Below are 24,568 nucleotides of genomic sequence, written 5' to 3' on the forward strand. Positions count from 1 at the left end.
GGAAGATAGCTATTACCCAAGGATTCAATATTTTAAAATGAGCAAATCAGTATATTAAAAACCATCATTATGCTTTATCTCAGGAGCAGAAAGACACACACGGTATATACTCACTTATAAGTGGGTACTAGACCCATAATATAGGATAAACATACGAAAATCTGTATACCTAAAGAAGATAAACAAGAAAGAGGACCAGGGGTAAGATAATTAGTCCTCACCTAGAAAGACAAATGGGATGTCCCTGACTCTGTTGCCTGCCTTTGAATTTCTTTCCCCTAACTGGAAGGCCTTGTCTAGCCACAACAGAAGAAGATATACCCAGTCTCATTACAACTTGATATGCCAAGCTGTGTTGCTAACCATGGGAGGTCTCTCCTTCTCTGAAAAGAAAGGGAAGGGCCATAGTGGTGTAGGGAGACAGAGGGACTGGGAGGAAATGAGGAATTATAAACTCTGATGCAGATGAAAAGTAAATAAATATATCAATGAAAAAGAAAAGAAAAACACAAAGAAAAAAAAGAACTTTTTTAAAAGGCATTTGGAAAATGACTTTTCATACTTTTTTTTAATTTAATTTAATTCTATTTTTTTATTTTTTTCAATGCAGTCTATTCAGGAACCTTGAACAATCATCTGACCCTGGGGAAAGCCCACAGCTTAAATAGCCTCTGGGTAGCCAACCCAGGCGTGCCACGTGGGCAATGCAGATAGGTCCACATACATGGAAGCAAGCCAGATCCTCAGCCTTAGTCAAATGTGGAATTGTTCGTGACAGAGAGCACTCACCATCGGGAAGGTGGAAGGCGGAAACCAGCTCCATCTTTAAGGCATAGCATTCCGCAGCTCTCTACAGTTCCCCCTTTTTGTTATGTACTTTTTTGTATCACTTTCACAAAAGCAAGATTCTTTTCAAGAGTTTATTTAAGATATTGAGAATATAAGGATTCTCAAGCTATTTTCATACATCGGATAGAGATGTATGAAATATGGGTGGAATACATGAATAATAAAGTTCATTGCTCTCTAGCCAAATACTTTTATTTGAGTGTGTTTTTCTCTAAATTGAGAAGAACTAAATCTGATGTTCATTTTGGTGTTAAAGTTAATCCTTGGGAAAATCTAATAGTTCTTTCCATCTGTATTTAAAGTGATCAATATAAATGAAATACATAATCTCTCCATAGGAAATGTGTAGGTACTACTACGGTAAATATTTTGTCTCAGCGTATCACAATTCTAAAATGATGACACAGGCTGTGATAATGATCAAATTTGGCAGGGTAAGATGTAATGAGATGGGAAACATATGAAAATCCCACATGGCTTCTTGAGAGGCTGTTTAGTTATTGCATTGTACATGTTTCTCAAAGTATAAGTTTTAATCTATGTTAGGTATTTCTGAGTGAGTGGGTATATCTTTTCTGATTTACCACTTTGAACCTAGAATGAACTAATAGCTATTTTCTCTCTTCTCTTTGTCAGATGACATCAATATTACAACGTTAAATGTGCTGAATGTTATACAAAACATTTGACCTATATAGGTCAATATCATTTTTTATATCTAGGTATGTATTTTATTATATATATATATATTTAACTTTTATTTATTTATTTATTACTTTATTCACTTTGTATCCCCCCATAAACCTCTCCTCCTCCCCTCCTAATCCTACCTTCCCTCCCCCTTCTTCACGCATGCCCCTCCCCAAGTTCACTAATAGGGGAGGCCCCCCTCTCCTTCCTTCTGATCCTAGCCTATCAGATCTCATCAGGAGTGGCTGCATTGTCATCTTCTGTGGCCTGATAAGGTTGCTCCCCCCTTAGGGGGAGGTGATCAAAGTGTAGGCCAATCAGCTTATGTCAGAGGTAGTCCCTCTTCCTATTACTATGGAACCCACTTGAACACTGAACTGCCATGGGCTACATCTGTGCAGGGGTTCTAGGTTATCCCTATGCATCATACTTGGTTGGGGGCTCAACAATGTTTGTAGCAGCTTTATTTGTAATAACCAGAAGCTGGAAACAACCCAAATATCCCTCAACTGAAGAATGGATACAGAAATTGTGGTACATCTACACAATGGAATATTACTCAGCAATGAAAAATAAGGAAATTATGAAATTTGCAGGTAATTGGTGGGACCTGGAAAGGATCATCCTGAGTGAGCTGTCCCAGAAGCAGAAAGACACACACGGTATATACTCACTCATATAGACATATAATATAGGATAAACTTACTAAAATGTGTACATCTAAAGAAACTAAGCAAGAGAGAGGACCCTGGCTAAAATGCTCAATCCTCATCCGGAAAGACAAAGAGGATGGACATAAGAAGAAGAAGAAAACAAGAAACAAGGTAGGAACCTTCCACAAAGGGCCTCTGAAAGGTTCTGCCCTCCAGACTATCAAAGCAGATGCTGAGACTTATGGCCAACTGTTGGGCAGAGTGCATGGAATCTTATGAAAGAAGTGGGAGATAGTAAGATCTAGAGAGGACAGGAACTCCACAAGGAGAGCAACAGAACCAGAAAATTTGAGGTCAGTATCATTTAAAGTTGAAAATACCTTAAATTTCCTTCAGTTGTTCATCAGTCATTACTATGGGGTTCATAAAGACATATGTCAAGGAAACATACATTTTTTTTAGAATCATCCACCATTTACAGTTTATGAAATTGCTATTTGCATTTTATTTCATATAAAGAGAAATTGATTTTGCATTAAGCAAACTAATTAAGGTCATTGTTTGTCCTACATAAAACTTGTTCGTTGAGTTGGTTTAAAGGCCCTGTGCTTTGACACAGCACAGCAGCTGGTTTATAGTCTGAGAACAACCAAAATAATCATGAGATAAATATAAGGAGGACATTGTAAGTTTAGCAGCTGTCTTGGGGTATTGCTAACTCTCTTGAGACATATAGAATTGCCTCTCCCTGAAGATACTCATGAATCCAAAAAGATATGAACTTTCTGTACCTCCAAAAACTCCTTTAAAGCGCAGAGATTGGATGTCTGTGATGGTAATTATCCTCTCACAGGAGTATAATTAGCATTCTCTAAAAGACATACAGTGGTCCCTCTGTGTTATCCCAGATACACATTGCTGCAATTGCCTGAAGAAATGTCTAGCATCCACCAGTTACTCTCAATGAGGCTGAAAGAAAACATTCTCCTGTGTGTTTGGAGAACACTGAAGCTAAGGAAAACATGATAGAGCTCAAAACTAAGTTTGATCCTTCGAAGACCTGAGCCCACAAGTGTCAAAATAGAGGACACCTGCGTCAGAACTCTGAGAGTTCAGGGCAATACAGTTCCTCAACACTAGTCTCTGATTCAAGGTCTCAGAAGTGATAATTAATTGGATTTTCATGATTTTTTTCTTTCATTGTGCTGTCATCGTATACCAACTTCTCAAAATAACAAAGATATCATCAAATGGAACTTAAATTTCCTCTAGTAACATGGTGGTTATGAGTAAATCTTTTTATTTAGGCTTCAAGAAAATCACTTTGATATGATCTCACATGTTAGAGTGAATAAACAAACAAACTGAGATGTATTGAAAATTACAAGAACATACATGGAGGTTTTAGGGGAAAAATAATTCCCAACTCTAAAGATGAAGATCCTAAAGTCTAATTGGTTTTGACTCACTCAGACTTTAGATGGTGTTTGAATTAGAGGTTGAATTAGAATTGGATGGAATCATGATACATCATAATTTCTATGTTCTGGGTAAAACTATAACTAATGACAGTTTAAATATCAGCCATTCAACTTTAAGTATCAGTTGATTAATTGACCAGATATGAAATGTTGCTTTTAACTTAATGCAGTGCATATCTCTTAATAATTTTGAAAGGCCTCTAAGGCCAAGGAAGGACAGGATCCGCATTCAGGGCAAGAGCTGGCAAATAAATGTCTTCTATTATGCAAAATGAATGTTTAAATTCAAGATGTAATTTAGCATCCAGCAAGAAAGAATTTTGATTACACTATCTGTAGAACTGGTGCTCGTGTTCTTCCATTGAGAGTAATTTAAAATTTGAGATTCTTCTTGGCTCCCATTTTATGGCAGAAAGAGACAACATTTGTTCATTTGTTCCTATTACTAAGAGTGTTATAGTGAATGATATCCCTATAGAAATAAAAACACTTGGACTTGGATACTGAAAGGTTATGATATATACAAGTTATGACACAGCACATAAGACGTTAACTGGAATTTCAAAACCTTGCTAGTGATTTTTTTCACTGAACAACTTACTCCCATTGGGACCATCTGTTATTGTGAAGCATATGTCTCAGCATCAAGATGAGCAGGAGTACAGCTCAACTCCAAGAATACAGACACTGTATGTAAGAACTAGTACATTTATCTGCATTGGCTGTGTATTCCATGAATAACACTAAAACAGTTGTCATTTATTTTAAGTTCAATACATCCTTTCAGTAGACATCATGTGTGATTCTCACAAGTTAGGTACTATATAATGTATTACAATGATTATAAGTAATCAACTCCAAAGTATGTATTTATATTCAAATGGGATTCAGGTAACTTACCTCCTTTTCTCTTCTTATATGAACACATTGAACATTTTCATCTGTCCAACAACAAAGGGACAAAAGACAAACGTTTATTCACATAAGGGAGTACTATTCTGGGTAATTACTGGAAGTGAAGCATATTATCTTCAACTACATTACATTGTTAAAGCTCAAATTCACTTTTGCTTAAAAACAAGTCAATCTAGAAACTATAGTCTAGCTATACTCTAGCAATGTGTACAGAAAACGATGAAATTGAAATAGATAAATAGTCGCTGTGGCCGCCATGTGCAATTATGTGAATATGTCCCTTGATATCTACCCATCAAATAGATAAAAGTGCAAGGTAAAGAAAATTATAATACAGCTAAACAGCAGCTTGGGTTCTCTATAGCTCTTAGATTAATGTCTTGTGTGCTAGCTGTGATACAAAATGAGGCAATTAAGTGTTGCATTCTATATTTGAACTTATGTCACAGCTCTAGAAGATGTCCATCTTTCTCTATTCTCTTCCTAATTGCTAAAGACATCAGACCTCAATTTGATGTCCCTGAAGATTAAATAGCCTGATAGAGTATTTACTAATAATGATGTTATACTAAGCCATGGATGTTTGAGTACTCGGATATTGTAGAAAAAAAAAAGATATTGTGAGTTCCAGAAAAAAAGACTTTTATGTTTTTGAGGAATTTTCATTGTAATATCACTACCTATTATGACTATCACACTTTATATTTTTTATAACTGAAGTTGAAAATTAACTGTGATACCAAAGAAATGTGTCTACATGACTTTGCACAAACCATTTACCTTGTTGGGTTTCTCCCTTTTTTTATAAAACGTCCTTTGTCTTTTAATTCACATTTTCATTTATAGTTCTATAGAACTTTAATACTTTTTATTTGAACCCATTTGTAAACATATAAAAGTTCTTATATAATCATATAAAGTTGTAGAAACAATGTGAGGATTTTTACAATCATTTTTATAATCCTATCAAATTTAGGATTATAATTTCTGCTAACAAGGGATAAAGATGAAGGGATCCAGCCCCCTTTCTAATTTGTGGACATCCAGAAAAAGAGTTGGAATCAAGACTATATTTTATTAGCTAAAGAACTGCCAATAATTTAAATCAGATAATATCTGTATTAGAACCTTATGTTATTATTGTAATATATCAAAAGTATTGCAACTGTAAAAATCTCTGCCATGAATATGTGCTTTATAATCAGGCTACATTTCCAAAAAAAGGGGGGGCTTCTCTAGTTAGTATACAATAATTGCTCTAGGTTCTAGCTTACTGAGCTCTCAGCTATGGGGCCATTAAACCCTGAGCCTACAGCAGCAGGCTGTATGGGGGTGGGGAGGTCTTTTTTTCCTTCCCTCATACCATATATCTTGACTAGATTCCCCTCCCTCCACTCTTCCTAACCTCCCCTGACTCATAACCTCTCCCCTGGATCTACTCCCTCACTGACTTTCATCAGAAAATAACAGGAGTCTAAGAGACAACAACCAAACACGACAAAACAAAATAAAATAAGACAAAGTACCAGCCATCACACCAAAGGTATTCCAACAGGAGGGAAAGATTCCCAAGATCAGGCAACAGAGTCAGAGACACATCTGCTCCCACAGTTAGGAGTCACACAAAAAACAGCAAGCTAACATAGCATATTTGCAGAGGACCCGGTACAGCCCCATGCAAGCCCTGTGCTTGCTGCTTCAGTCGCTATGAGGCCCTATGTGTCCTGCTTAACTGATTTAGCTTGATGTGTTCTACTGGTATCCTCCATTTCCTCTGACTTCTACAATCCTTCCACTCTCTCTTGTATAAGTAACAGTCCTAAAGATAAGCTAACCCTCCTCTGTGACTGTGTTTCTTAGGTATCCTTTCTCTTGGCACTCATTTTTATCTCCTGCCTTTTAATATTAATTCTAATTCCACATCTCCTTCCATGCTTTCCTTTTCTCTCTTCCTTTCTTTTAATTGCCCATGCAACATTAAACCCGTTGTGAAATTTTGCTGAACATTCTTAGGCACACTCTGGCAAATGTAAAACTTGCTGATAGAATAAACTGACTTTCTTTATATTTTATTTCCTTATGTGAACTGAATCAGCAAAGATACACACCCCAGATAACTTTGGCTGAAGGGAGCGAAAGAAGCAGAACCAATATTCACATGGTGCACCACACAGCAAGTTTTGCTTAAGCCTAAAATCATTTGCACTTTGTCCTGGAGCAGAACTCCATGGGAATTTTGTATCTGTTTCAGGAGACTGGGTTGCATAAGTATAAATAAACACTGTAGATTGCAGATATTCTAATTCTGCAATATAATAAAAATTTCAGACCTCAGCGTTATGAACTCTTTGCTAAAAATGGTCTGTGCCCTAGGGAATTTCAGGAGAACAAAGGAAATAGGCATATAGATATTTCCAAGCTCCTGCTGTGTGCCATATTTTTCTACATCTTCGAGCAAAATATCAATAGATGTTGACATGATTGTGTAGAAAATTCTAAGCATAAAATGCTAATTAATGATAAAGGATCAATAAAGGTTTCAAATTTGTTGTATTAGAATAGTGTATGAAGCAGTTAGAAGCATCACATTTGGAGTTCTGCCTGTCTTTAACTTTATTGAGAGAAAAAGATAGTCATAGAAAAGTTGAGTGGTTCTTCCCCAATTTCATGCCTAAGTTACATAAGTGGAGATTTGAAATGTCTCTTAATACTCATGGCAATATTCATTTAAGAAGCTATACACATGAAGTCTCACCAATATGATGGCCTAAACATGCCCTGAAGGACACCAACAGACATTCTGACATAAAAGGAAAGCTCAGGGGGTCTTGACCCTAAACAAAGAACTCCAGTTGTGAAATTTTCAACTTCTAAACCGAGATGCTGAGACGTAGAGAAAGAGAGCATACTAATCAGTTATCCAATACCAAATGGTCATCCCTGAAAACATACATTCAAGTAACATCATATAGACTCAAAATGTTGTATCTATATATTTAGGAATCTCTCTCTCACACACACACACAAATGTGCTGTGTAAACAACTGTCCTGACATAACCAGACTCTCCTCTCTAAAGCCCTTCCTTAAACAATATTTCTTTTTGTGGCATTTTATCTTCTGTCCTTGTATATTAATTTTAATACCGCATTTTCTTCTATTCTGTCCTTTCCTTTCTCTTTTGTTCGGTTGTTTCTTTCTTTCTTGTGTGTGTGTATGTGTGAAAACCAACAAGAAGGTACATGGAAGGGGTTGAGGGAAGAAAAGGGAAGCAGGTAAATGATGTAACTCATTACAACCTGAAACAAAAAAAAACATACAGATATAGCAATAGAAAAAAATTTTTTAAACTGGATTTATTTTCAGAAACTATAAAGTGGCATTTTTAATAATCTCAAGGAAAGTATTAACTGAAACACAGGATGATTTTAAATATGATAATTTTATTTACTTACAATTTCATACAATATATTTTGATTGCATTAAGTATTCCCAATGTTCCCACTAGCTCTTTTGGGATCCAGGTTCAACTTTCTTTCTTAACCATTCCTTCAACTTCTTTTTCTTTTTCTTTCTTTTTATGGGGGGGAGAGGTGTGTGTGAAAAATTAGACACTGGTTTCCATGTGTAGTCATGGTTGTACCAAAACTAAGTCTTTAGCTCAGGATGACCTTGAACTCAGAGACATAAAGGGGTTCAAATTTGTGACCATATTTTGAGAAGTGTGGAGTTACAAATAACAGTGTGATAAGACTATCAGGGATCACAACAAAGAAAACTGAGTCTTCTTCATCCAGAAGCCAATGTTAATACCTGTTTACTAAATTGTGAGGACTTATATTAGCTGATTCCCCATTCATGATTGAATGTTGACTAGCTTGATCTTGAATAGTATTATGCAGGCAACCAAAGTTGTTGTGAGTTTGTGACAACAACAGCCCTGTCATGTCCAGAAAACTGTGATTCATTATGTTCATCCCCAATTTCTGAATATTACAATCTTACTAGTTTCTCTTCTAGAGGAGCCTCATGTACGGTGTGGAGGAGGGGTTGATGCAGACGTCCCATTTGTGGGTGTGCATACCACTGATATTTACTCTCTGTGCCTTTGATTAGCTGTGATTTTCTGCATTAGATACCTTTCACTGTACAGTAATACATCTCTAATGAAATCTCAGATTATCACCAATCTATAGGTTTACAGATATGAATTTAGAGTACATTTTGACAGTATGTTAATTTAGTATCACAACAGTAGTAAGACCTGTGAGCTAACAAACATTGGGTTCTTTGCCAGATTTATAGTATCCGCCATGAGCTTCTCACTTGGGGAGCTTTTAGATCCAATAAAAAATTTTCAAGTACCATCATCTTTATACCACAGCTGGGGCAATGAGTTCTCTCTTAGTTGCTTTACTATTGGTGTGAAGTGATACCATGACTAAGGCAACTTTTATAAGAAAGTATTGAATCAGGCTCACGGCTACAGAGGATGAGTCCATGACCATCATGGTACGGAGCATGCCAGCTGGCAAAAAGGCATGGCACTGGAGCAGTAATGAGAGCTTACATATTGATACAACAACCAACGGTCAGAGAGGGAAAATAAAAGTACTAAATGGGATCAACATGGACTTTTGAAACCTAAAAGCTCAGGTTTTAAGCTCTCCCAAAAATCTACACATCTTAATCCTTCCTAAGCACTTGTACCAACTGGGAATGAAGCATAAAATATGTAATCCTATGGGGGTCATTCTCATTTAAACCATCAAAAGCATATTTTGTCCTCTAAGTCATTATTTTATTCACAAAGTTCCTCCTAAACAATGCAGGCTAAGATAATTGCACTTAATTTACTTCCTTCTTCATGCTAAGGCCCTGTTGTTGAAGATACCACACAATTTAGCCACAAGACGTGAATAAATCACTATGGTACTGACCAGGAGCCTCTTCCTCCCTGTTGGTTAGTTTTCATATTATGGGAATTGCTTTGTGGGAATTTGGGAGGGAATGTTATCAACAAGATATGGGGTTTAGCATTTCTTTTGCTAAAAGTTTATCAAATAAAGCTTTATTAGTGGGAGTGATTAACGGAAAAAATGCTATAATGTATATAGAATATCCAACAATTATATAAATTCTCTTGGAAATATTCTAGAAATGAATATGGACATTTACATGACAGTTGTATTTTAAATATTTCATAAATGTCTGTACATTTTTTATGATCTTTGTGCTGTTACCTTTTACTGAACAACTTACAAGGCTTTGTTTTTATCATATCACTGCCCAAAATGTCTATTTTCTGCATTAATAACCATTCTGATATAGTGTATTTTGGTATCTCATTGTTTTATCTGGATATTTGGTGATAAGAAACACCTCTTTACAAACTAAACTCACCAAAAAAGCATCAATTTGACCTGTAATTTAGGGACATATCTGCCTCCCTCAGTTTTGTGGTAATGTTCAGGTCTTTTTGCTATCTCATTCTCACAAGGTAATTGCAAAAAGGAAAAGTTCAAGGTTACTTGGAACAAAAGAGTCTGAATCAGAATTCAAATCCATGTACTCTGAGTCCACGGCTAAATTTTTCACAGACAGTAGTAGAGAATTTCCCAGCTCTGGGAATTTCTGGTAATTAAGCACATTATATGGTGTGTTGTAGTAACCTAGAATAAGCAAATGGACTAGTGAAAATCCATATGTGAATCCATAAGTAACAATCAAAGCCATTTTCTAATTCTGGGATTTTATTTGAGTTATCCAAAGAGACAAGTACAAAAGTAAATAGTGATGATTCATTCTGAGTGCTCCATTTGAAATAGATTCATTCTTGCATTCTATTTCCTGTCATGATTTGTCTGGACTATTCCTTTCTTCAGATACCCCTGACTATGAGAATGGAGGTGGAAGGACTTCATGCTGTGGCTTATAATGAAAATATTGTAGGGTTACATTTTTTTTTTCAATTTTTACTAGGAGAGATTCTTAAGGATTAATATTGACTAAAATATTCTTCCTTAAGAAGCCCTGGCCTAGAAGGTGAAGATTAAATTCAATACTATATACATCTCTCTACAGAGTAATTACTGTTGCCATTTCTAAATTACATGGCACCCCTTAACCACCTTCAAAAAGCTTTTGGGAAGTTTTCTAACTTGCCAGGCTATAAAACCAATAGATAGACCCTTAAACCATCATGATGTTATTATTGCAGCTCATTTAACTAAGTATTTGAGAACTTACTTTGGGTATAAAGCTGACAGTTTTCTTTGGCAAATGAGCTTAGTCTTATCGTTATTTTGTCTTACTATAAGAATTCAGAAGTTATCCAATAATAAGGAATTTTATGTGTAAGGTTTTGGTATGATATTCCCGTTATGATTTTCAGTTAAGCATTAGGATTCCTTCCAAAGACATATATAATAAATGTTTCATTTCCAGCTGATGGAGTTATTGGCATGGAATGGAATCTATCATAGGTGTTGTAAGGAAGAAGGGAGGTCATTATAGACATGCCTTTGGGGCAGAAAAAGATTGTAAGCGTCAGAGGGTATGGGAGAAATCAGGAAACCCTTGTCCACTGAAGTAACTGAGAGAGGCTCACGTGGGCTCACAGAGAGTAAAGCATCAAGCACAGGGCCTGGATGGTCACACCAGGTCCTTTGGGTACATTTTTGGCAGTTTATCTTGGTGTAAATGCATCTTTTATTAGTTTGATCTAACTTTCCTCTCAGAGGCTTAATGTTGAATATATTCACCTTTTCTCATTCTTTCTGAAATCTGATTGTCTGAGTCAACTCAGCTGTTCTGTTTCAAAACTTCTTTCCAAGCTCACTGATTCAAAGTGGCTTTTCTATTCTTCTGACTTAATTGCTCCACTTGGCCTCAAACTAACTTTGGCAATATGTTCTAGTCTTCAAGTTCCTTCTCATTCTCTGGCTTGTACTGTCTTCATCTGTGTCTAGCTTGTTTTCTCTCTGCAACCTCTTTCTGTAGAACTTTTCTGCTGAGAATGCCTCTGAATTCCATGAACTGAACTATCAGGAAGTCAACTCCACTTGACTGCTTCACAACTGACTCCTCACTAACTCTAAACTAACTGACTGACTGAAATCAACTCAACTAACTGAACTGTTGCTCTCCCTGTCTCAGAGCTTTTTAAAATAGCCTCTTTTTCCTGTGCTAGTCCCATAAGAGTTGGGCATTTCCTATTCTGACAAATCTTTCTGATTCATAACTTTGTCTGCCCCTCAATTAGACATCACATTCAAATACGGCTGCTTCCTTCTATAAACTAAACTTAACTTCATTGCTTTGGATTAAATGTATGTACTAAGGCCATGTGTGCATTCCAGCCATATCACATCAACCTAGAAGTTCTTTGAATGTGATCCCTTGCCAGAGCATCAATGTTGCCAGATTAAAATTCTTGGTGTTTTAAAATTCTTGGTGTTTGCCAGATTAAAAATATTGGTGTTTTTGTGGGATTCTTTTTTTTTTCTACTGAGATATTTTATTAACTTTTATTAGTTACACTTTATTCATTTTGTATCCCCCCACAAACCCCTCCCTCCTCCCCTCCTAATCCCACCTTCCCTCCCTTTTTTCGTGCATGCCTCTCTCCAAGTCCACTGGAAGGGGAGGTCCTCCTCTCCTTCCTTCTGATCTTGGTCTATCAAATCTCCTCAGGAGTGGCGGCATTGTCATCTTCTGTGGCCTGGTAAGGCTGCTCCCAGCTCAGGGGAAGGTGATCAAAGAGCAGGCCAATCAGTTCATGTCAGAGGCAGTCCCTCTTCCCATTACTATGGAACCAACTTGGACACTGAACTCCCATGGGCTACATCTGTGCAGGGGTTCTAGGTTATCTCCATGCAGGGTACTTGGTTAGAGTATGAGTCTCTGGAAAGACCACTGTGTTCAAATTTTCTGGTTCTGTTGCTCTCCTTGTGGAATTCCTGTCCTCTCCAGATCTTACTATTTCCCTCTTCTTTCATAAGATTCTATGCACTCTGCCCAACGGTTGTCCCTAAGTCTCAGCATCTGCTTTGATAGTCTGCAGGGCAGAGCCTTTCAGAGGCCCTCTGTGGCAGGTTCCTAACTTGTTTCCCATTTTCTTCTTGTTCTGATGTCCATCCTCTTTTCCTTTCAGGATAGGAATTGAGCATTTTAGTCAGGGTCCTCTCTCTTGATTAGTTTCTTTAGATGTACAGATGTTAGTAGGTTTATCCTATATTATATGTCTATATGAGTGAGTATATACCATGTGTGTCTTTCTGCTTCTGGAATAGCTCACTCAGGATGATCTTTTCCAGTTCCCACCATTTACTTGCAAATTTCATGATTTCCTTATTTTTCATTGCTGAGTAATATTTTGTTGTATAGATGTACCACAATTTCTGTATTCATTCTTCTGTTGAGGGGCATCTGGGTATAGCTTCTGGCTATTACAAATAAAGCTGCTATAAACATGGTTGAGCAAATGTCTTTATTGTGTACTTGAGCCTCTTTTGGATATATGCCTAGGAGTGGTATGGCTGGATCTCGAGGAAGTGCTATTCCTATTTTTTTCTGAGAATCTTAACAGTGGGAGCAGATATTTTTCTTATTCTTGACTGCTCTTGCGACTCTTTCCTCATATTGGGTTGCCTTGTTCAGCCTAATAGGAGGGCTTTCTCCTTGTCGTCTTGTATCTTGTTTTCCCCTCTTTGTTTTCTATTGGAGGCCCACTCTTTTCTGAAGAGAAATCGAAAGGGAATGGATCTAGAGAGAGAGGAGGTAGGAGAGTGTTTGGAGGAGGGCAGGAAGGGGAAACTGTGATTAGGATGTATTATTATATGATCAAATCATCTGTTTTTAGTAAAAATTTTAAAAAAAAAGAACAGGAAAATAACAAAGAAAGACCAGGAATAAAAAAGCATACCCAAAACCTAGCAGAGTTATTGAATCCTATAACTGAATGTCACACATATGAGAAATGTGCTAATATTATCAGAATTATATAGGAGGCATCAGAAGCATTGTCCCTGTGACCCTGTCATTTCAAATACACATGGTCTTTCCCTTGGGACACTACTCACCGCCTAGAGTTTTCTCCATTAGAAACACCACATTTCTGGCATCTTGATATCCTGTGGTCTCCACTATGTCTTAGGCATCGCCCTCATGTACAAGGCTTTAGGAAAGGAATCTGACTCTATTGTACATTACTTTGTCTCCGGTGTATTTTTCTGGAGACATGGTATAATTTTCTATGACTCTGTATCTCTTGTATTATTCACTACACAAAGCCAACACCATGTAGATTACGCCAAGATATACTGTTAGCTCAAGAAGTAGATGAGTGAGTGCCTTTGCACCACATCTGCAGTGACCTGTGGCTCTTAATGGCTGAACATGAGAAGACATATCCATATGTGATGTTTTTCCAGTGGGGTATCGTGGAAGCAATCTCTTTTCAGGCATTATCTTTATAAATTAAAATATATGAAATTAATTTTCATTCTTATAGCGAGAGCCTTCCTTGGGTGAAACCCCACTCTAAAGGAGCATTCTTTTTTTCGTACACCCAGTAAAATGTTGACTGTCTTTAACAATAGTAATCTCTTCACCAAACATAACTGCTTTGCCTGAACTTGCTTTGTCTGTATTATGCTCACCATCTCTTCCTTACCTAACTTATCATTTAAAAATTTTTCTCTATTGCTGTTTTGGCCTTGACTTGTACTGCAAATCTTTCTGCAATACATCAGCATTAACAACACCACAGCTTGCAAATTACATTGTCTTGAAATTGTCTACAAGTAAATCATTTCGTTGCTAGCCTCACTCAAATTTTCTTCTGTACTTAGGCAAACATGACACATGACATGTTTTTTTTTTTTTTTTTTTTGCCAGAGTATGACAAGAATGAACCTCCTCCAGCTCAAATCTCCACAGAGCCCTTGCTTCCATACAACATCTCATAAGGAAAATCTTTACCATTTTTTTCTCTCTTATGAAACTGATAATTTGAACAGATGTTGGAGTAGACCACTTAGCTCCACTTACAACAGCACAACTCATCTGTCACCAACACTGCAAACACTTCCAATTTTCTGTGCAAATCAGTTCTGAAGGTCAGGTTTAAGATAGCATAAAAACCTCTTCTTGATCCAGATTTAATGTTTTGGTTACCTCAGCCCAAGTTTAGTTGCCTTTGACCATTGGGACAGAAAGCAAAATAAAAGATAAAGGGTTTACTTTTGCTTATGGTTTCCAATACACATCATTCTGCATTGCAGGATGGTATAGGATGAGTAGATTGAGGTGGTTCCAATTCACATAGCATGGACAAGAAAACAGAGATTTAATTTAAGTTTTTAAATTTAATTTACACACCAACAATGCCCCCTCTCCTCCCCTCCCAGTCCATCCCTCTCCCCTTCAACCTTTCCCTCCAGATAAGGTGAGCTCCCCTCTCCCCTCTATCAACCTTCCCCAGGACATCAAGTCTCACCAGGACTGAGTATATTTTCATCTCTTGACACCAGGCAAGGCAGCCCTGCCAGGAGGAAGTGATCCAAAAGCAGGCGATAGAGTCCATTTTAGAAACAGCCCCTCGCCCCCTACTCACCAAGAAACCCATATGAAACCAAGCCACCCATAGGCTACATGTGTACAGGGGGCCTAGTCCAGATTGTGCATGCTCCTTAGCTGATGTTTCAGTCTCTGGAAATCCCCATGGGACTGGGTTAGTTGTCGCTGTTGGTCTTTTTGTGGGATTCCTGTCCCCTCCTGGTCCTTCCATCTTTCCTCCAACACTTCCATAGGATCACTGGAACTCAGTCCCATGCCTGGTTGCAAGTCCCAGCATTTGTCCTGATCCACTGCTGGCTGGAGCCTCCCAGAAGACAGTCAAGTTAAACTACTGTCTGCAAGCATAACAGAGTATCATTCTCAGTGTCAGGGGCTGGATCTCTACTGTGGGGTTGGTGCCAGGTTGGACCAATTATTGATTGGTCTTTCCCTCAATCTTTGTTCCCTTATTATCCCTGCACTTCTTGTAGTCAGGGTAATTTTGAGATCACAGGCTTTTTCGGTAGGTTGTTGTTCCCCTCCTTCCATTAATCCTGCCTGGTTAAGAGGTGGTCACTTTAGTCTGCATGCTTCCCTCCCCTGTGAGGAGTTTCAGGTACAGTCACACCCATTTCCTCCCAACAGCCTACCCTGTTGCAGGCCTCCAGCTTGAGAAAGAGATGTCCCCCTCAGTTTCCCTTCTTGTTCCCAGCTCTCTCACCTCCCACCCAAGTCCTCCCCACAGCTGACGACCACCCTTGTTTCCCTCCCCATTCCTTCTCCTGCCCAGTTCCCACCTTCATCCACTTCTGCTGTCCAGTCTATTTCCCCTTCTGAGTGAAATTCCAGCACCTCACTTGGGCCCTCCTCTCACTTAGATTCTTTGGGTCTGTGGATTGTAGTGTGGTCATATGGTCTAATATCTGCTTATAAGTCAGTACATACCATGAACATCATTCTAGATCTGGGTTACCTCACTAAGGATTATCTTCTCTAATTCCCACAATTTGCCTGCAAATTTCATGATTTCCTTGTTTTTAATAGCTGAGTAGTATTCCATTGAGTAAATGTACCACAGTTTCAATGTCCATTCTTTGGTTGAAAGATATCTAAGTTGTTTCCAGTTTCTGCTTATTACAAATAAAGCCACTATGAACAGTTGAGCAAATGTCTTTGTTTTATGGTGGAACACCTTTTGGGTATATGCCCAGAAATGGTATAGCTGTGTCTTGAGGTAGAACTCTTTCCAATTTTCTGAGAATGTGCCATATGATTTCCCATAGAGGTTGTACAAATTCAATCCCACCAGCAATAGAGGAGTATTCCCCTTTCTCTACATCCTGCATGTGTTGTCACATGAGTTTTTGATCTTAACCATTCTGACTGTTGTAAGATGGAATCTTAGTAGTTTGAATTGCATTTCTCTGATGGCTAAAGATATTAGGCATTGTAACTCTAACCAAGCAAGTGAAAGACCTGTTTGACAAGAATTTCAAGTCTTTCAGGGAAGAAATTGAAGATTTTAGAAGATTGAAAGATCTCCCATGCTCTTGGATCAGTAAGATTAACATAGTACATATGGCCATTCTGCCAAAATCCATCTACATATCAATGTAATTCCCATCAAAATTCTAACACAAATATTTACAGACCTTAAAAAGCAAACATTAACTTTATATGGGCGAATAAAAGACCCGGGATAGCCAAAACATTTCTGTACAATAAAAGAACTTCTGTCTGTATCAATATCCCTGATTTCAAGCTATACTACAGAGCAATATTAATACAAGCTGCATGGTATGGGCATAGAAACAGAGAGGTTGATGAATGGAACTGACATGCAGACCTAAAAAATAAACCCACACTCTTACAGGCACTTGATTTTCAACAAAGAAGCCAAAACCATACTATGGAAAAAAGAAAGCATCATCAACAAATAGTGCTTGTCTAACTGGATGTCTGCACATAGAAAATGCAAATAGACCTATTTTAATTACCCTGTACAAAATTCAAGTCCAAGTGGATCAGAGACCTTGATATAAACCAAGACACTCTAAATCTATTAGAAGATAAAGTTGGGGAAAGTTTAGAACTCATTGACATTGGAGACATTTTCCTGAACAGAACTCCCAGAGCACAATCTCTGAGATCCACAATTAACAAAGGGGATCTCTTGAAACTGAGAAGCTTCTGTAAGTCAAAGGACACTGTCAATAGAACAAAATAGCAACCCACAGATTACGAAACCAATGTTCACCAAACCTATATCAGACAGAGGGCTAATATCTAAAATATAAAATGAATTTAAGAAATGAAACTTCAACAAATCAAATAATCCAATAAAATATGTGGTACAGTGCTAAACTGAGAATTCACAAAAAAAGGAAATGTGAAAACCTTTCAAAGTCTTTCCCTTGGTGACATGTTGTCAGCTAAGCCTCGCTTCATAAAAGCTTCTCAGCTTTTGAAATAATACCAAAAACATGGAACTGAACATTCAAAACATTAATCTGTAGGGACATTTCAGATTAAAATGAGAGTAGAGATTTAGTGAAATTTCAGAATTCTGTTGAAAACATATAAATCTCATACAAACCAATATTGTTTCTTCATTTCTTTTGTGTTGTCTTCTTCCAATTTTTGTTTGTTTTTTGCTTATTGACTCCCTTTTTTTCCTTACTCTTCTTTCGTCCCTTCTTCTCTCTCTCCCTTCTTTTAAATATTTTTATTACGTGAACTACCACATTGTAACAGATAGAGGATATGTATTGAGTAAGAAACACAAATCATAGTCCCCATTTCAGTATAGGTGTATTGTGCTAGGGATAACAGATACTTCAGTTAAAACTATCCGTAATAATTCCTTATATGCAATCATGAACATAACTGTAGTGGATTGAATGAGAGTGGTCCCCACAGGTTTCTACGTTTGAATGCTGAGTCCCAATACAGTGAAACTGTTTGGGAAGAATTAATAACTGTAGCATTTTTGGCTGAGGTGTGTCACTGTCTGTGGGCTTTGAGGATTCAAAAGTCCACAGTAGTTTCACTCTCACCCTCTCCCTGTGAACCAGGAGGTAGAGCTTTTAGATACTGCTCTAGCATCATGCTTGGCTGCTTTCCACCATGGTGATCATTTAAAATTGTAAGCAAGACCCAAATAAATGCTTTCTTTTATAAAAGAGTTGCTTTGATCATGGTGTCTCTTCACAGTAATAGAAGAGTAAATACAACAATGACAAATGTTGAAATAAGTATGTGATTCTAGCTAATTTTGATCAAATTTATCTTTAAATATTAAGTTCTTATTCTAACAAAAGTGAAATTAGTTTTATAAATAAAGTTTCCTTCCAACATCTATCCAATGAAATAAGTTAAGTCAAACAAAGTTTTATAGAAACAGATTTATACAAAGAAGCATTTCTGCAATAATGTTCTACTTTATTTTACATTAAATATTGACATAATTGTTTTGTGTAATATAGACTTCAGATCTATTGTGTTTGGGGAAGGGCTTGGGAATGTAACTTTTTATAAAATTCTTCAGTAAAGTCCTTTCCAACATTTGGAAAAAAGCACTTGTGATGAAACCACAGCAGAGACAGGATGGATTACTATCAAAAATTGTTTGAATGTCAAGAATCAATACAATAGATATACCAAGGGAGTATAAAAATATCAATTTGAGGATTTCTGGGGAGAGCCAGCCAAACTTTTTTGAACTGATTTAAAAATGCCTTAAGAGAGCAAAAGAATGAAATTGGCTTCAGATTGTCATGATAGTTTCATGCTAAGGATGGAGTACTGGGGAAAGATTTGAACTTTTTTCTGGCATCAAAGAATGGCACACTTTTAAAAACCAACATTTCCAGATGTGAGGCATAAGTCGTCCAACTGAATGCATAATTTGGGAATTATGGTAGCTCATTTCGAATGTTTTTCTTGGTTAGTGTGGATTTTTATCATTGTTCAGGACATATTCTCACTAATTCTAATCAACATAAAAAAAGATAAAACTTTTCCCTATTGATATTGGAATAAAAATTTTCTCTTAATAACAAAAGAATTATTGGAGAATACTTATCTGAGTAGTTAAGTCTTAGTGTTGGTCATTGTAAATGACCAGTACCTTACAGTCTAGTTTCTTTTTTTTATGTCAGATTTTTTTATTTTAATTTAATGTTTCCTTTGATCAATAAATTCATTTCTTATATTGTGTTTTCAGTGTCTATGATTCTCCTTTCTCTTTTTTAAATTTTTTTTATCAGTTATGTTTTATTAACTCTGTATCCCAGCCATGTCCCGATCCCTCATTCCCTCCCAGTCCCTCCCTCCCTCCCTCATCTCCACCTTGCCCCCCCTTTCCCAGTCCACTGATAGGGGGGGACCTCCTCCCCATTCATCTGATCCTGTTTTATCAGGTATCTTCAGGACAGGCTGCAAAGCCCTCCTCTGTGGCCTAACAGGACTGCTCCTCCCTTCGGGGGTGGGGAGGCCAAAGAGCCAGTCATTAAGTTCCTGTTAGAAATAGTCCTTGTTCCCCTCACTTTGGGAAACCAATTGGTTACTGAGCTACCACAGGCTACATCTGAGTGGATGTTCTAGGTTATATCCATACATGGTCCTTGGTTGAATGTCAGTCTCAGAAAAGACCCTGTGCCCAGATATATTTGGTCCTTGTGGAGCTCCTATCCTTTCCCCATCAGACTAACTCCCCTTCTTTCTTATGATTCCCTGTACTCTGCCAAAGGTTTGGTCAGGAGTCTTTGCTTTGAAAACACTGCTAGTTAGAGTCTTTCAGATGCGCTCAGTAGACTCCTGTCATAAGTTCAATACAACCCAGATGTCCATCAATGGAGGAATGGGTACAGAAATTGTGGTATTTTTACACAATGGAATACTACTCAGCAATCAAAAAGGAGGAAATCATGAAATTTGCAGGCAAATGGTGGGATCTAGAAAAGATCATTCTGAGTGAAATATCCCAGAAGGAGAAAGACAAACATGGGATATACTCACTTATATAGACCTATAAGATATGATAAACATAATGAAATCTATACACCTAAAAAAGATAATCAATTGAGCGGACGTGGGGCAAGATGATCAATCCTCGTTTAGAAAGACAGATGGGATGTGCATTGAACGTACAGTCTACTTTCAGGTGATCATGATTTTTTTAAGATGTTGGCACTGAGCTTTTTATTACCTTCCAATTCAACCCTGTTTACAATGACCTTGCTCTTTTGTAGATTATTTTCTTTTCATGCATATGTTCATTTCTTTGTAGTCTCATAATTATATATTTGAAGGAAATTCTCTGGGAATAAATAAAATGAATATTATTATTATGCTGATATTTTTCTGATGGGTAAATTGAAGCAGGAAAAATCTATTGATTGTATTGCATGTTTGTGTGTGTTCAGATGTACATATGTGAATTATGTGGATGGTGGAAGTATGCATCTGTATTTGGAGTTCAGAGAACAACCTTCAGATCAGTTCTCAGGTGCTATCTTTTATTTTATTTTATTGAAATAGAATCTCTCACTTGCCTGGAACTCACCAAAGAGGCTGGACAGTGTTGGGCTTGACTCTATATATTCACCAAGGGCAATAATAGCATGCCTTGAATTCCTCACATTGTCTACCCAGCAAAGCAGAGAAAATTAATTCTATCCTAGATGCATGATAATCACGATAATTATTAAGTGGTATGTCACTTCTTGCTATACGTCAATTAGAAAATAATTCTGAAGCATTAAAATTAAAATCAAAAGTGATTTGAAAAAGTTGAAACTAAGCTTCATGAAAATTTACCATAATAGGACCTACTGGCATCTCTACCTTCACATTTTGTGTCTGGAGAATAAAAGAAAATCTAGATAAACAATAAAAACTTCCACATACTAAATAATATTCTAAATTACTTTTGATTGACAGGCTTTCTTTGCTAGAATGAGACAGAATACCCATACTAACTATAGTGTTCAAAATGTTTTCTGTATATCAACCGAGAAACCTTTGAGTATTGGATTCAGATAAACAATCTATTTGGATACTTGGCATTCTGTCAAATTGAGATTGGACTCTCCTGAGATGTCTGTCAACAAAAAAGAACTCTGTTAGGATAAAAAGCTAATTAATGATTGATTGACCTGTTGACATCCTAGTGGAGATACAGCCTGCACAGCTCACCTGTGCTGTACAATCATTTGGGAATGCGTACTTCACATCCCTCTAAAAAGTCTGCATTAGTATTCTGCTTAATCATAAGAGCCTTGAATATATGGCTGGGATTACATATTTTCCTCTTACTGAGCAATGATGTTTAATGGTATTTTCCTTAGAAAACTAAAAGTTTTCTAAAGCCCATCATGCCCAAGTAACAAAATCAAATGAAGCAGCCAATCCCGGGTCTAACATAGTTATTTTATTTTTGGATAACAACAACAAATATCCAAAATGGCCTCAATATTATTACATTACTAAAATTTGTTTTTTAATTTATTCTTACATATTAATATTGAGAGATAGAGGGAGACAGAGAGAAAGGAGAGAGACACAGAGAGAGAGAGAGAGAGAAAGAGAGAGAGAGACAGCATGAGTATTAGTATACATGTGGAGGTCAAAGGACAATTATGTGGAGTTCTTTCTTTCACCTTTAATCCGGAGGTTCCAACCAGCCCTCTAGTCTTGTGTGATACACCTCTTTACCAGCTAAGCCATCTACTTGGCTTAGAATTAGAATGCAAAAGTTTTATTTGTGTTTTTTTGAGATCTGAGGTGTTCATATATATAAATATAATATTATATATTATATACATTATTATATAATATGTTATATATATATTATATATGTATTTTTACAGTAAAACGTCTGTCCCTGAACACATGCTCATGAAAGGCTATCTCAAAGCTTCCTTCAAAGGTGACCACCGCCACTACACCCACCTGCTAAGGAAGCCACTCTACCTGTCACATTGTTATTCTAGTATATTCTACCTAGGACACATGCTCCCCGTCTTGGCAAATTTTGAACAAGGGATAGACAAATGGAAATTAGGGGTTATTTTATCCTTGCTTGCTTGCTTACTTGCTTTTCTTTCTTTCTCATATACTTTTTATTAAATTTTAATTTATCTTTTTTACATTCCAGTCATAGCCCCCTCTCTCATTTAATCCTTGTCCCACTGTCCCTCCCTCTTTCCCCCATTTCCCTCCCCCAAGAAAGGGGGAGTCTTCTTCATTTCTGACCCCAACTATCACATCTGACCCCAGACTATCACATCTTATTAGGACTTCCTGAATTGTCTTCTTCTGGCAAGGCCACCCCAGCAGGGGGAAGTGATCAAGGAGCAGGGGAGCAGGCAAAAGAGTCCCCTTCTTTTCATCAGATTCCCTATACTCTGCCCAAAGTTTATTTATGAGTCTCAGCATCTACTTTGATACAATGGTGGGTGGAGTCTTTCAGAGGCCCTCTGTGGTAGAATTGGTCTTGTTTCCTGTTTTCTACTTCTTCCAATGTCCATCCCATTTGCCTTTCTGAGTGAGGATTGATCATCTTACCCAGGGTCCTCCTTCTAGCTCAGCTTCTTTAGGTGTACAGATTTTTGTAGGTTTATCCTAGTTACATATCTTCTATCTACTTACAAGTGAGTATATACCCTCTGCATCTTTCTGCTCCTGGGATAGCTCATGCAGCATGATCTTTTCCAGTTCCCACCATTTGTCTGCAAACTTCATGATTTCCTTGGTTTTAATTACTGAGTAATATTCCACTGTGTAAATGTACCATAATTACTGTATCCATTCCTCAGCTGAAGGACATCTGGGTTGTTTCCAGCTTCTGGCTATTGCAAATAAAGCTGCCATGTACATGGTTGAGCAAATGTTCTTGATGTGTACTTGAGCATATTTGGATATATGCCTAGCAGTGGTATAACTGGATCTTGAGGTAGCACTATTCCTAATTGTCCGAGAAAGCACCAGATTGATTTCCAAGAGGCTGTACAACTTTACATTCCCACCAGCAATGGAGGAGGGTTTCTCTTTCTCTACAACCTCAGATATGTATTGTCACTTGAGTTTTTGATATTAGCCATTCTGATGGGTGTAAGGTGAAATCTTAGTGTCATTTTCATTTGCATCTCCATGATGGCTAAGGACCTGGATAATTTCTTTAAGTGTTTCTGTGCTGTTTTATATTGCTCTACAGAAAAATCTGTTTATCACTGTACCCCATCTTTTAATTGGATTACTTGATTTGTTGCTGTTTAACTTCTTAAGTTTCTTTATATATACTGGATATTAGCCCTCTGTCAGATACAGGGTTGGTGAAGATCCTTTCTCAATCTGTAGGCTGCTGCTTTACAGAAGCTTTTCAGTTTCATGACATCCTATTTATTAATTGTTGATCTTAGAGCTTGTGCTGTTTGTGTTCTGTTCAGAAAATTGTCTCCTGTGCCAATGAATTACAGGTTCTTCCCCATTTTTTCTTCTAACAGATTTAGTGTGTCTGGTTTGTGTTAAAGTCTTTGATTCACATGGACTTAGTTTTGTTCAGGGTTATAAACATGGTTACGTGGTTCTATTTGTATTTTTTTTTTTACATTTAGAGATCCATTTAGACCATCACCATTTGTTGAATATGCTGTCTTTTTTCCATTGTATGGTTTTGGCTTCTTTGTCAAAAATCAAATATCTCTAGGTGTTTGTAGTTATTTCTGGACCTTCTATTCAATTTGATTGATCCACCATTCTGTTTCTATGCCAGTACCATGCAGTTTTTATTACTATTGCTCTTTAGTACAGCCTGAGATCAGGGATGGAGATACCTCCAGACAAACTGTTGTCTGGATAGTTTTGGCAGTTAGTTAGTTAGTTAGTTAGTTTGTTTGTTTTGTTTTGTTTTCCATATGAAGTTGAGAATTTTGCTTTCAAGGTCTGTAAATAATTGTATTGGTATTTCGATGGGAATTGCATTGAATATGTAGATTGCTTGTGGCAGGATGGCCATTTTCACTGCGTTAATCCTGATCCATGAGCATGGGGGATCTTTCTATCTTTTGATTTTTTCTTCAATTTCTTTCTTCAGAGACTTCAAGTTTTTTATTCACACTTTCCCTTGTTTGGTTACACCAAGGTACTTTATGTTTTTTGTGGCTATTTTGAAGGGTGTTGTTTCCCTAATTTCTTTCTTGGCCCTTTTGTCTGTGGTATATCCAGGACTACTGTCTTTTTTGAGTTAACTTTTTTAATTTTAATTTTTTAATATTAGTTACAGTTTATTAATGTTGTATACCAGCTGTATCCTGATCCCTCATTCTCTCTCAATCCCACCTTCCCTCTCTTATCTCCTCCTTGCCCCTTTCCAAGTCCACTGATAGGGGAGGACCTCCTCCCCTTTCATCTGACCCTA

Source organism: Meriones unguiculatus, chromosome 3 (assembly GCF_030254825.1).
Source record: "Meriones unguiculatus strain TT.TT164.6M chromosome 3, Bangor_MerUng_6.1, whole genome shotgun sequence".
Lineage (NCBI taxonomy): Eukaryota > Metazoa > Chordata > Mammalia > Rodentia > Muridae > Meriones > Meriones unguiculatus.